The following is an 11,966-nucleotide window of genomic DNA, read 5'->3' as shown; positions in this document are numbered from 1 at the left end:
AGCATACTTTGCTCTCTATTTGCATTAACATTTAATAGCTAGTCACATTCAAAATGAGTCAGCTGCTGCTTTAGGACTCTCAGAGTAACTTTTTCTCAGAATTCAGAGCACCTCTATGCCTTATACAAGTGAACTATTAATTTAGCAACTGCTTTTTCTGAAAAATAGACTCATGCCCCCAAATATATAAACTGTTATTCCCTTAAAGGGTCATTCTCTTAGAAGAGATGTGGTGAAAAAGAAAGAAAGGAGAAAGAAAAGTGAAAGATACTAGAGAAAGAAGGAGATTGAGAGAGAAAGGAGAAAAAGCAAGGTCAAATTTTTAACCTGCCTTTGAGGTATTAATGTGTAGGTAGGGCTAAATCATTAGCAAGTTATTGTTTCCATTGCAATAATAGTGGGTAAAATAAATGATTTTAGGGTTTTTGTGTATTTTTGAGGGGGGTACTGATGTGGTATGAGACCTGAACCCTATAAAAAGGGGTTCCTCAGTCCTTGAACTTTTTCACACGTCAGCCCTGGTATTTCCCTGAGACATCTGGCCCATCCCAATATGATCTGTTCAACTGTCCTTTCATTGTGGCCCTCGAACCCAACCCAGCCATTCATTGTCTGCACCTGCCCCCCCCCCCAGGTTAGTTGCCACTCATTGATCCCATCCAGATTCTCAGTTTTTTTCTGTATAAAAGTACCAATCTTACCCCCATTGAATTGAGAAGATTCTTAGAATCTCGCCTGCCCAACTGGTGTTATAATAAAACCTCACTACTCTTAACCTCACTGCTCTGACTGAAAGAAGGCTTGAGTGGTCAAATTCTTTCGAGGCAGACCCTCCCTATACCCTTTCATTTTGGGGTTTTTAGCACCCCCAGATCACATGATATTTGGTTCCCTGACTACACTACCTTCAAGAACCCAGTAGTCCTGTTGTTATAACAAAGCCTCAGAAAAGGACTTAATTATAAATGACCTACATTGATTTAGTCAAAAATGTTGCATACATCATGTGCAACTATGGGAATCTAATTTATAAATTTACATGAATTCTTATATTTACTCTAGTAATATGGGAAATAAGCCAGCAGTTGAGAGTAGAAAATACTACATTACCGCCTACACAAATTTGATTCCTTTTTTACTACGCGCTTAGCTTAATCAATTGAAGAAAACAAATGCTAGGTTTTGTTTAGGGCTTCCAGCAGAGAGAGATGAGAGACAGTTTCCTTATATATCCAGCGCTTGATTGGATTTAAAAGAAGCAGCTTAGTGTAATGAAAAGAAGACAGGATTCAGTCAGGAGATTTGAGTTTGAATTCTGCCTCTGATGGATTCTTGGGCAAGCTATCTAAAGTAGAATGGGTTGCAATGAGAGATAGAGGGCTCTTCCTTGCTTGAGATCTTCAAAGGAAGGCTTGATTACTACTTGTCAGGTATGTCATACAGTACGGTTTTGCAAATGTAAGTTGAACTATATAGCTCATTCAATGATTATGTAATACAGTCTCTTTTAGCCTGCTTTCTTTTCTCTTAAATAAGAAGGTTGGAGTATGTGATCCCTAAGGCTTCTTCCAGTTCTAAATCATATAATCTAGTGCTTCTAGATCTCCACCGTCTCCAATCAATAGGATACTTATTTTTGTGTGTGTGAACATGTCAAAAGAATAGCAAAAGGAACCTTTATTCATTACTAGGCAAAGAATATGGTAGTTTCTCAGAGATTTGGTGTTTGTTTGTTTTTTGGAAGGGAGGAGAATTCTTTTCCTAAATCTATCAAACCTTAGTTTGGGATATGAAAACCAGAATCACAGCCAAATGTTTATCCTTGTATTCAGACAACTTTATTTGAAGGTCTTTTGTAATAAGGGCTACAAATCTCCAGAGCTATAACTAGGGTCAGGTGATTAGAGTGAGGAACACCAAAATTTAGCAGGAATTGATAGCACTTGCATGCCTTTAGCAGAATAGAAACAATTGAGTTTAATATCTAGTTAGCAAGGATAAATAGTTAAAATAGGAAGCTACCAGATGTCTTCCCTTGCACACACCATCTCCCCCAGAGGTGGTTTTACATTGTTTCAGAATCTCCACCTAGAGGAAATTGTGCCCTGGGGTCTCTATCTTTCCCTGAGAGAGTGATGTTCTTTCAGAGTCTCTCATCCCACAGACTTAATTTGTCTTTAGAAGTTGATTGAAGGGTATATTTTGTTCTAGTTGCCCTAAGTACTGAAATGACTAAAAGCTACTCTGCCAATCTTTTCCCTTAGGTCAGATACCTATATGAAGAGCCATTGGTTTTTCCTGTCTCCCTTCCTTTTTAGAGCTCTTTCAGAAAATTTCCCTGAGATAATTTGAAAATCCCATCCCTGCTGCATTGGAAGAAGATATGAGATAGAAAGACAAATGGGGAGGGAGCAGGAAGTCTCTAAATTTCCATACTCAACAGAAGGTGCCAGTGTAAGCACAATGCACACTACTTATGCACTTGCGGAAAGAGAAGGAAAATATGATCTACCCACCCTAAGCCATCAGGGAGGGGAAAACAGGGATCTTTTTGAGTCTTGAAAGAATAAAGTGTTTCCCATAGCACCCTGAGAGGTCCTTGGGTCCTTGAGGTAAGTGGACAGGGAACTGTGATATCCATGTGTATAAAAGCAGGTTTTAAAAGAATTTAGTTGCTGTGAGGGTCAAATAATTTGATATATGTAAAGCTCTTTGCAATCCTTGAAGTGCCATATAAATGTGAACTATTATTAACTGAACCACTCTGGCCTGTTTTTGAGCTGTGGCATATTTGGCCAAGACTCCATAGTAATCTCTTCATGGGCCTGCTGCCAGACAGCTGATCCCTTAGGAAGGTGATGAATACCATCTGCTAGGGAATGGCAGAACTATAAGCCAGCAAAGGAGCTGGGCTACAAGATGTAAAACTGAGGTACAGGACAGAGAACGACAAGAGACAGCAGTGTCGGAAACTTTTGCAGAAGGTGGATCTACAGAGGACAGGAAGCAGGACCTTCAGGACATGTCAGGGACAGATTGACATACTGTAGATAGAGGGGAACATTGATGTCAAGGGGCAAACTCCAGACTCTTCCCTTTTTGCTACTGCTCCAGTCATTGCTGTTAAGTCATGCAGACTAGGTCTCTAGATGAGTATAGCTGCCCAGTGAAGAGTGTGCTTCTTAATGTTCTGTGGGCTCAGATGTGAGTTCTTCCCGTGTCCTCTAATTTGTAAATAAAACTGTCTTTGTTTTGAACCTTGTGAATATAAGTGCTTGTAAGAAACACTGATGTCTACCCTAGGAGAACACTAGAATATGACATTCCCAAGTTCCATCTTGATGGGGGCAACATAGGAATGAATGAAAGGTTCTCAAAGTTCACCCAGGCTTTTTGTGTTCGGAACAGACCTTTAACATGAAGGTTATGTTTTAACATAAAAGTGATATTATAAATGAAAAAAAGTGAAGGAAAAGCTTCCTAGACAAGTTACTTTAATTAATCAGCTACAAAAGTAAGAGTTGTAAGATATAAAATTGTATCCCTAAAAATCAGTCTTTGAAGAAGATATCATATTTCACTAAATTACTCAGTGTTAGTAGTTACATTTTCATATTTTGATTCATCATTACAAGTTAATTTCATAGTATGTGTTTTGCATTTTGTTATTTTGTATGATATTACAAATACTGTAGGAGAAATAGTATTGTTACCTCATGGCTGAATCTTTTCTAATAGGATCTATTATTTATACTAGATGACCCTATTTCCAATCAGTCAGATAACATTGGAGACTGAGTGACCTGGGAACTCTTAAAGCCTCACTACAACATTCAAATTGAGCCTAGACTATGCATTTGGAAATTTGGATAGGATATGATATAAAGTTGGAAAAGCCTTAGAAATAATCTAGTCCAACCCTCCTCTTTCTGCAGATAAGGAAACTGAGGCCGAGAGGAAAAGTGATATGCTCAAATTCACATGCGTAGCAAGAACAAAACCAGGATTCAGACCCAACTCTTCCGACTGTAAATCCAATGTCAGGTTCCCTTTGCCTGTCGTGTTAACACCAGGTAAGTGGCTCAAATCAGATGTGCTAATCACCATATATTACTTTGTGAATTGATTATACATTTATTATTGCTGAAAATAATACTTTAAAAACTTCTTGTTTCTGTGTTTTTATTTTAAAGTATTTTCCAGTAACTGATAATGAAACACAGCCACTCACTAATCCTGTTATTATTGACGCAAAGTATGAAATAATAATGAAATGCTCTTCCCTATTCTCTACCATGTCCATTTAATTCCACCCCAAAATGGATCTGTGATCTCATCAATGTGGGTACTTACTCCATGCAATAATGCAGATCCCAGCCTACTTGTACCTCCTTGTCCTGTGTGACTCTTATCAATGTTTTCCAATAAATATTTCATAAAGGGTTCACCCAGCATGCTAGGGGTCTCTCTCTACCTCTCTTGACATTGCATATATACCAATGGGACATGTTGGCTGTCCATCAGTTAGTTATTCTTTGGTCTTGTCACCTGATTGGCCCATCTTTTTTTTAGGCATAAGTCTCTCTGTGACATCCTCTATAGAACATATGTGAAGTTCTTTTCTAATAATGTGTTACAGTGTATTCACTTCGTACTCACTATGTGCTTCTATTCTGCCCTTTGAATGAATCTCAATATTAATTCTTTAGAGATTGTGGTATTTCATGACTCAAAGATATCCAATATTATTGGAAGAACATTGTTGTTAAAAAGAAGGGCCTATGTGTCATTGAAAAGCTTAGGGTAGTTTAATAGGACGATACAATTTCCCAATTGCAATTTAGGCTACCTTCTCCCTCATATTCAGTTCTGGACTTAACTCATTTTCCATATGAAGTATGTGTCCAAAATACTTGTATTGATGGAAAAGCTCGGAGGGTTATCCATCTAACTCCATATCATAATCTCAACAATATGTATTTTGTTTTACTTTATTATAAGTAATATATTATTGGTTTTCTTTCATGGATACTTAGTCTGAACTTTTTCAGATAATAAGAGATCTCATTTAGGAGGCTTTGGAAATGTTGTGGTACTTGATGTCACAATGTGATCCACAAGGGGAAGCATTTGGAGGACATTACCTTTTCTAGGGAATCCTTCTTCTATTTGATCTCTGTGCTCCCGGACGTCTTTCATGTTAAGTCAAACACCTTTAGTAAGCGTATAGCTCCCTATTTTATTCTTTGATTAATATTAAGTCTGTCCACTTATTAACCAATTCCTATCAACCAGTAACAAGAGGGTAGAGTTGTATCTCCTGATAGGATCACTCCCAGCTCCTCAGTGTCCCCACTGAAGGAGTCACTCTCTGGAACCCTAGACTGTCAGTGCCAGCAAGGGTTGAGAGAGTGAGTCTCAGTGCAAGTGCTGTTACGCCAGATCATTTGAGGATTGAGAACACTAACTGCTAATAGGATCAGGAAAGGTTTCACATAACAGGTGCCACCTGAACAGAACCTCGAAAAAATCTGGGGATTCTAGGAGGTAAAGGCGAGGAAGGAGAGCCTTGTCAACACGTGGAACGTCCTTGTGAAGACGCGGAGGTGAGAGATGGAATGTTCACATTCAGAGAACAGCAAATAGGACTGGCTGGCTGAAGGGCAGTGTCGGGGAACAGGAGGAATCAGAAGGAAGTCTGGAAAGGAAAGGTAAGTTAGAGGCAGACTATAAAAGGCTTTTAACGCAAAGCTGAGGAGTTTGTATTCATCCTATGGGTAATAGGAGCCACTGAACATTATTGAGCAGGGGAGTGACATAGTTAGACTGGTGTTCTGTGAAAACTATTTTGGAAGCTGTGTAGTAGATGGATACGAGAAATCCATCCTGAATGGAAGGTAGCTTGTGAAATAGGTCACATATCTGGAACAGAGTTTTGATATATTAGTGACAAGAGACTTTGTGTTACTTTTTATATGCCTTGGATATACTTAAATACTTTTACTAGGGACAGCTAGCCGGTACAGTGGATAGAGTGCTGGGCCGGGAGTCAGGAAGACTTGAGCTCAGAAGCTTACTAGCTGTGTGACCCTGGGCAAGTCATTTAACCCTGTTTGCCACAGTTTCCTCATCTGGAAAATGAGGTGGAGAAGGAAATGGCAGACCACTTCAGTATCTTTGCCAAGAAACCCCCAAAAGGGGTCACAGAGTAAGACACAACTGAAAATGACTAAATAACAACTTTTACTTATCTGTGTATCTATGGCATCCCTCTAGTAAAATATAAGATCTTTGAGGATGAGGATTATTTTGTTTTTGTTTTGTGTTCTCAGAGCCTAGCAAAGTGCCTTTCATATGAATGGAAGAAATTTCACTTGTGCAGACATCTGTTAGCACTTTCTGCTAACAGCAGAGCAATGGATAAATTATTGACTCAGCTTACAATATTATTCTTCAAGAGGTAGAGAAAGTAATATAGGGAAGTGCTATTCTGGGTGTGATTCTGATCAACAAAACTGGTTACTGAAGTATAAATGATGGAAACCTTGGGAGGGAGTTACTCTTTCATCTTAGGGTCCATAATAGCATCTCTCAAGGTGTCTTTTCCAAACTTTGTTCTCTGTCTTCAAGTGCTCTACAAGACCCTCAACCTTTTTAATAGAGCACATTGAGTCCTACTTTTCTTAAAAACTCAGGCCATCCACCACTTGATCATCACCAGTGCTGCATACTTAAGAATCCCTTTGCATTTTCACCCATCTTGTCCTTTTTGCTTCAGTTTCCAGTTGTTAGTATTCTAACTCAGTCCTCCTTCTCGAGACCTATTTCTTGAATCTGTCTTTGGGCCCCATTTCCTTCTGGATCTTCTGGGAATTTGCCCAATTGATTACTTCCTTCTTTTCTCTTCTCTTTCCAGATCTTAGGGCTGCAAAGTACTTCATAGAACACCTATTTCAATTCATACCTGAATAAGAATCTACTATTTAACATAAACAATGAATGATCATCTAGGCTTTGCTTAGAGGCCTCTAATGAGGGAGAACTCACCACCACCTAAAAGAGCCTCTTCCATCATTGGCCAGCTTCTGTCATGAGGAAATTTTTCCTTACATCAAGCCTAAACTTCAATGTAACTTTCATTCATTGTTCCTTGTTCTGTCTTCCAGGGCCAAACAAAATCAGTCTTAGCCCTCCTCCCCATGACAGCTCTTCAATTATCTGAAGACAGAGCCACCTCCTCTCTAGTCTTTTCTTCTCTAGGTTAAATATTCTCAGTCACTTTAACTGATTCTCATTCAATATGTTCTCTTTTTTTTTTTTTTAATTTTTCTCATTTTTTTTTTGTTACACTTTGAGTTCTGAGCTCTCTGTCTCCCTCTCTCTCCACCTTGCATTAGAGAAGGTCAACATTAGATATAGATATATATGTGAAACCATATAATACATACTAATATATATTACTTCTTTGTCTGGAGGTGGATAGCACCTTCCTTCATAAGTTTTGCTAGAGAGGGGCACATTTATATGGTGACCATAAATGGATATTTATATAGTGCTTTAAAAGTTTTAGAACACTTGATGTCATTTGACACAGTACAGAGTCCCGACCATACATAAGGTACTGTACTAGGCACTGTGAGGAGACACAGAGAAAGATAACATTGGATCCCTGGACTTAATCAAGCTAAAGAGATAAGACGATAAAAGTTAAATAAAAATATTAGAAACCACTATAAGAGATATGCAGGGGAGGGACGAGTAGAGGGGAAAGCACACTGGACTAGAGGAGTCTAAAGCATTCTAGTACTATTTTTGCCACTAAAGAGGGGTGGGACTTTGAATAAGTCACTTAATCTTTGTGTGTCTTCCCCGATCACCCTGGGGCCCAAATAATCTCCCTGTCCTCCAAACTCCTATATAACAGCTAGCCTTGACGAAGTATTTGGGACTTATTGTTATAAATACATTTTCATGAAATGTCATCTCTACAATTCAACAAAGATTTATTAAGCACTTATTAAGAGCAAGACACCTTTCTTGGCATTAGGGTGGGGAAGATTAAGAACAAAACATTCTCTGTTTTCAAGAAGCTTACACATACTGGGAGTTTGTAGCATATACTCAAAGAAGTGGATTTGAAGTGTCTACAAAATAATTTCAAGAGGGACAGAGAGCTACTTACTCTCTAGAGGGATCAGAAAAGGCCTGATGGAAGAGAGGGCACCTAAGCAACACTTGAAAGGAAGCCTGAATTTCTAAGAGGTGGATTCTTGTTGATTGATTACAAGGTGGCTGAGGGTACAGTGGATAGAGTGTTACACCTAGAGTCAGGAAGATTTGAGTTCAAATCCTGACTTAAATGCTTCTTAGCTGTGTGACTCTGGACAAATCACTTAACCTCTCAGTCTCAATTTCCTAATATGTAAGGTGAGGTTAATAATAGTATTTACCACAAAATTGTTTTAAGGATCAAATGAGATAATGTGTGTAAAGAATTTTGAAAATCTTGAAGTATTATAGCAATGCTAGCTCTTATTATCATTACTAGTATCCTAACAATTATGCATCTAGTATTAGGGAGCCCCAAGAGCCTAAAGAAATACAGTGGTCACAGATGTTATATAGCTATATCTATACCTATATCTATAGGCATGCACACATGTGCATGTATATATATGTACTTATGTATTATACACACGTGTGTATATGTATGTGTATACCCATTTATATATGATATGTGCATGTATATTACACAAACATATACACTATACATGTGTACACAGATATATGTGTTATATGTACATATCATATTCTTTATATTATATGTAATGTTATACATATACATGTATAGATATATACACATTTGTATATGTATATGTGAATATATGCATGTTTGTGTGTGTATATATATGTATATTGTGTATGTATGTATCAGTACTCTTTGTTATAGTAAAGAACTGGAAACATCATGCATTCTCATCAATGGGGAATGGATGAACAAATTATAGTATTTGAATATAATAGAATGTTATTGCTTTGTAAGAAAGAATGAAAGGAACAGATTCAGAGAAATCTGAAAATAAGTATGACGAGATACAGAAGGAACTGAGCAGAACAATGACAATAATAATGTAAAGGAAAACAACTCTGACTTAAAAACTCTGATCATTTAAATGACCAAATGTGACCTCAAAAGACTGCTAATGAAACATGCTTCCTACCACCAATGTTTAAATTTGTTTTGCTTGATTATATTTATTTGTTAGAAGAGAGGGGTTTTGTATGTGGGGACAGAGTTAGCGGGTAGTGATAATGATGCACAAAAAAGAAAGAAATGAGTGTCAATGAAATATTTAAAAATGCACAGAAAAGAGTAGAAGGAAGTTCAGAAGGAGACAAAAGAGTGCAATTTTGTCACTATCATGTTGAGTTTACACTTAAAATATATATAATAGAAGTTCACAACTTCATATTAAATCCTGTTTGTTCCTCTATGTATTAAAATGCCAATTTCATAATAAAAATAAAAAATTTTAAAAATAAAATTAAGGCAAGAAAAGAAAGCACAGTGATCATATACAGTTAAACTCATGGAACTATAAAAAGAGCAATTTAGAATTCAGAAATTTTAATTATACCAGAGACCAAGTCATAATTCACCTTATTAGGCAAATGGTGTCTAACTCAAATACTCTGAAAGACACTTTGCTTGTTCAACAAATTCAGTTTAGTGAACACTTATTAAACTCCTACTATGTGCAAGACACTGCTGAGTGCAGCAAATGCAAACATGATAAATGGTACAGTTCTCAATCATATTCTACTATGCAGATACATATAATACAAGACAGAGATATGGGGGCAAAGGAGAGATACAGACAAAGTGCTCTAGGAAAATTTGAGGAGGAATAGGATTCTTTTACCTATTTTTCTCTCTTACTGCTTTTTTACATCAGCAGGCAAAATTGCTATACAGAAAAAAACTGGTAATGGGCTAGTTAGTAGCAGCTGACAGAACCAAATATCATAGAATCACCTAATTTTGGAGCTGGAAGGGAACTCAGAGTCCATCTGGTTCGATATGTACCTAGCTAGAAATTGCCAATACAACTCAAGTGGTCATCTTACCTCTCTTTGAAAATCTCCTACGAAACCCACAGTCTCCTAAGGCAACACATTTGACTTTTGGAAGTCTAATTGTTAAGAAGTTTGTCCTTACATCAAGCTTCAGTCTATCTCTCTGCAACTTCCATCTACTGCTTTTAGTTCGGTCTTTTGGGGCCAAACAGAATGAATCTAATCACTCTTCTATGTGGCAACCTTTCAAATAATTGAAGATAGTTATCGTGTCCTCCCTAAGTCTTCTCTTATCTAGGCCAAACATCCCCAGTTCCTTTAACTCATCCAAATATAGCATTGTCTCCAGCTCTTTTATCATACCCCCCTTTTGAATGTGTTCCAATTTGTCTCTGTCCTTACCAAAATGCTACTTGATAAAATTAAGAATCTGGTGGAATTGAATGAGTGAATGAATGAATGAAAAAAAGCATTTATAAAGCACTTACTATGTGCAAAGCACTGTACTAAATGCTGTAGACACAAGTAGAAAAGTAGGACTAATACTAGAGTGCCTTGGGACCCTCTCAGCTGCCTGAAGTGAGTTAGAATAAATTTTCTAAGACCCCTCCTTCTTTGAATGGATGTCTCAAAAGTTACAAATCAACTTTCTCCTGACTCAAAACTCATGGCTTCAATTGAACTCAATTCAATAAACATGTATTAAATCCCTGCTATGTTTAAGGCACTGTGGAAGGGCATACACTATGTACCCAAATAGATGTAATTCAGTGTAAATTGAGAAGACAGAGCACAAACAACTGGAGATCTCAGGAAAGGTTTCAGGAAGGAAACCTTGAAGAAAGACAAAGATTCAGAAAGATAGAGATGAGAAAGGAGGGCATTTCAGGGATGGAACACTCTCAATGAGAATGTGTGCAGGAAAGAGAGGGAATGTTGTGTGTGGGAATAATTAGTAGTCCAATTTGGATAGAAAGAAAGAGCAGTAAGTATAGAATGAAGCTAAAAACAGGAAACAGCTAGATTGTGGACACCTTGAATGCCAAGCCACGTGTCTGTTATGTAGCACCCTAAGTTTAAATTCTGCGTTCTCAAGCGAAATGCACCTTCCAACTCACTTTCCTCCTCAAGCATTCTTACTGTGCACTTAGTGGGTCCCTTCTTTCCGTGATTTCCAAACACTGTTTGGATGTTAGTAATACTTGTTCGACCGTGACATCCACCTTTGGGTACGTTGGGGCCATTTTCTGCTATATTCAAAAATGAGCTGTGGAGGGGCAGCTAGGTGGCACAGTGGATAGAGCTCCAGCCTTGGAGTCAGGAAGACCTGAGTTCAAATCTGGCCTCAGACACATGACACTTACTAGCTGTGTGACCGTGGGCAAGTCACTTAACTCCAATTGCCTAACCAAAAAGGCAAAAAAAAAGAAAATGAGCTGTGGGAATTGTTTGGTAGAGAGCAACTCTAAGATCAAAGAATGTAAAGATTGTTCATTTCTTCAATGACTGTTGAGTTTCTCCATGAATGTCACAGAATTACAGAATCTCAGTGTTGGAAAGGTCCTCAGAGGCTATGAAGTCCAATCTGGACCAAAATATATCATATCACATCATATCATATCATATGTCATATCATATCTCATCTCATCTCATCTCATCATCCTTTGCAACATTCCTGACAAGGGGTCATCCAGCTATTTATGGGAAATAATTTAAGCATGTCAATTATTGGACTTTCCCTGATAGATTAACTTGTCAATATAACAGATTTTGGGAACCCAAGATCTCAAAGAAATATCCTCGCCAGTAAATTTACTCTTCTTCAGGTCAGGGGCTATTTTAAATTTTGTCTTCGGGCCTAGCAGCTTGCTCACTTGCTCTACCTATCT

At 37.7% G+C, this 11,966-nt stretch overlaps 1 pseudogene; it reads right to left on the bottom strand.

The window, feature by feature from the left end:
- Positions 1-5,540: 5,540 nt before the first annotated feature.
- LOC114046485 overlaps positions 5,541-11,966 on the bottom strand; it is a 177,001-nt pseudogene continuing 170,575 nt past the window's right edge.

Source organism: Vombatus ursinus, unplaced genomic scaffold (assembly GCF_900497805.2).
Source record: "Vombatus ursinus unplaced genomic scaffold, bare-nosed wombat genome assembly UNPS02014784.1, whole genome shotgun sequence".
In the NCBI taxonomy this organism is placed as follows: domain Eukaryota; kingdom Metazoa; phylum Chordata; class Mammalia; order Diprotodontia; family Vombatidae; genus Vombatus; species Vombatus ursinus.
This window is presented reverse-complemented; position numbering and strand designations above follow the sequence as displayed.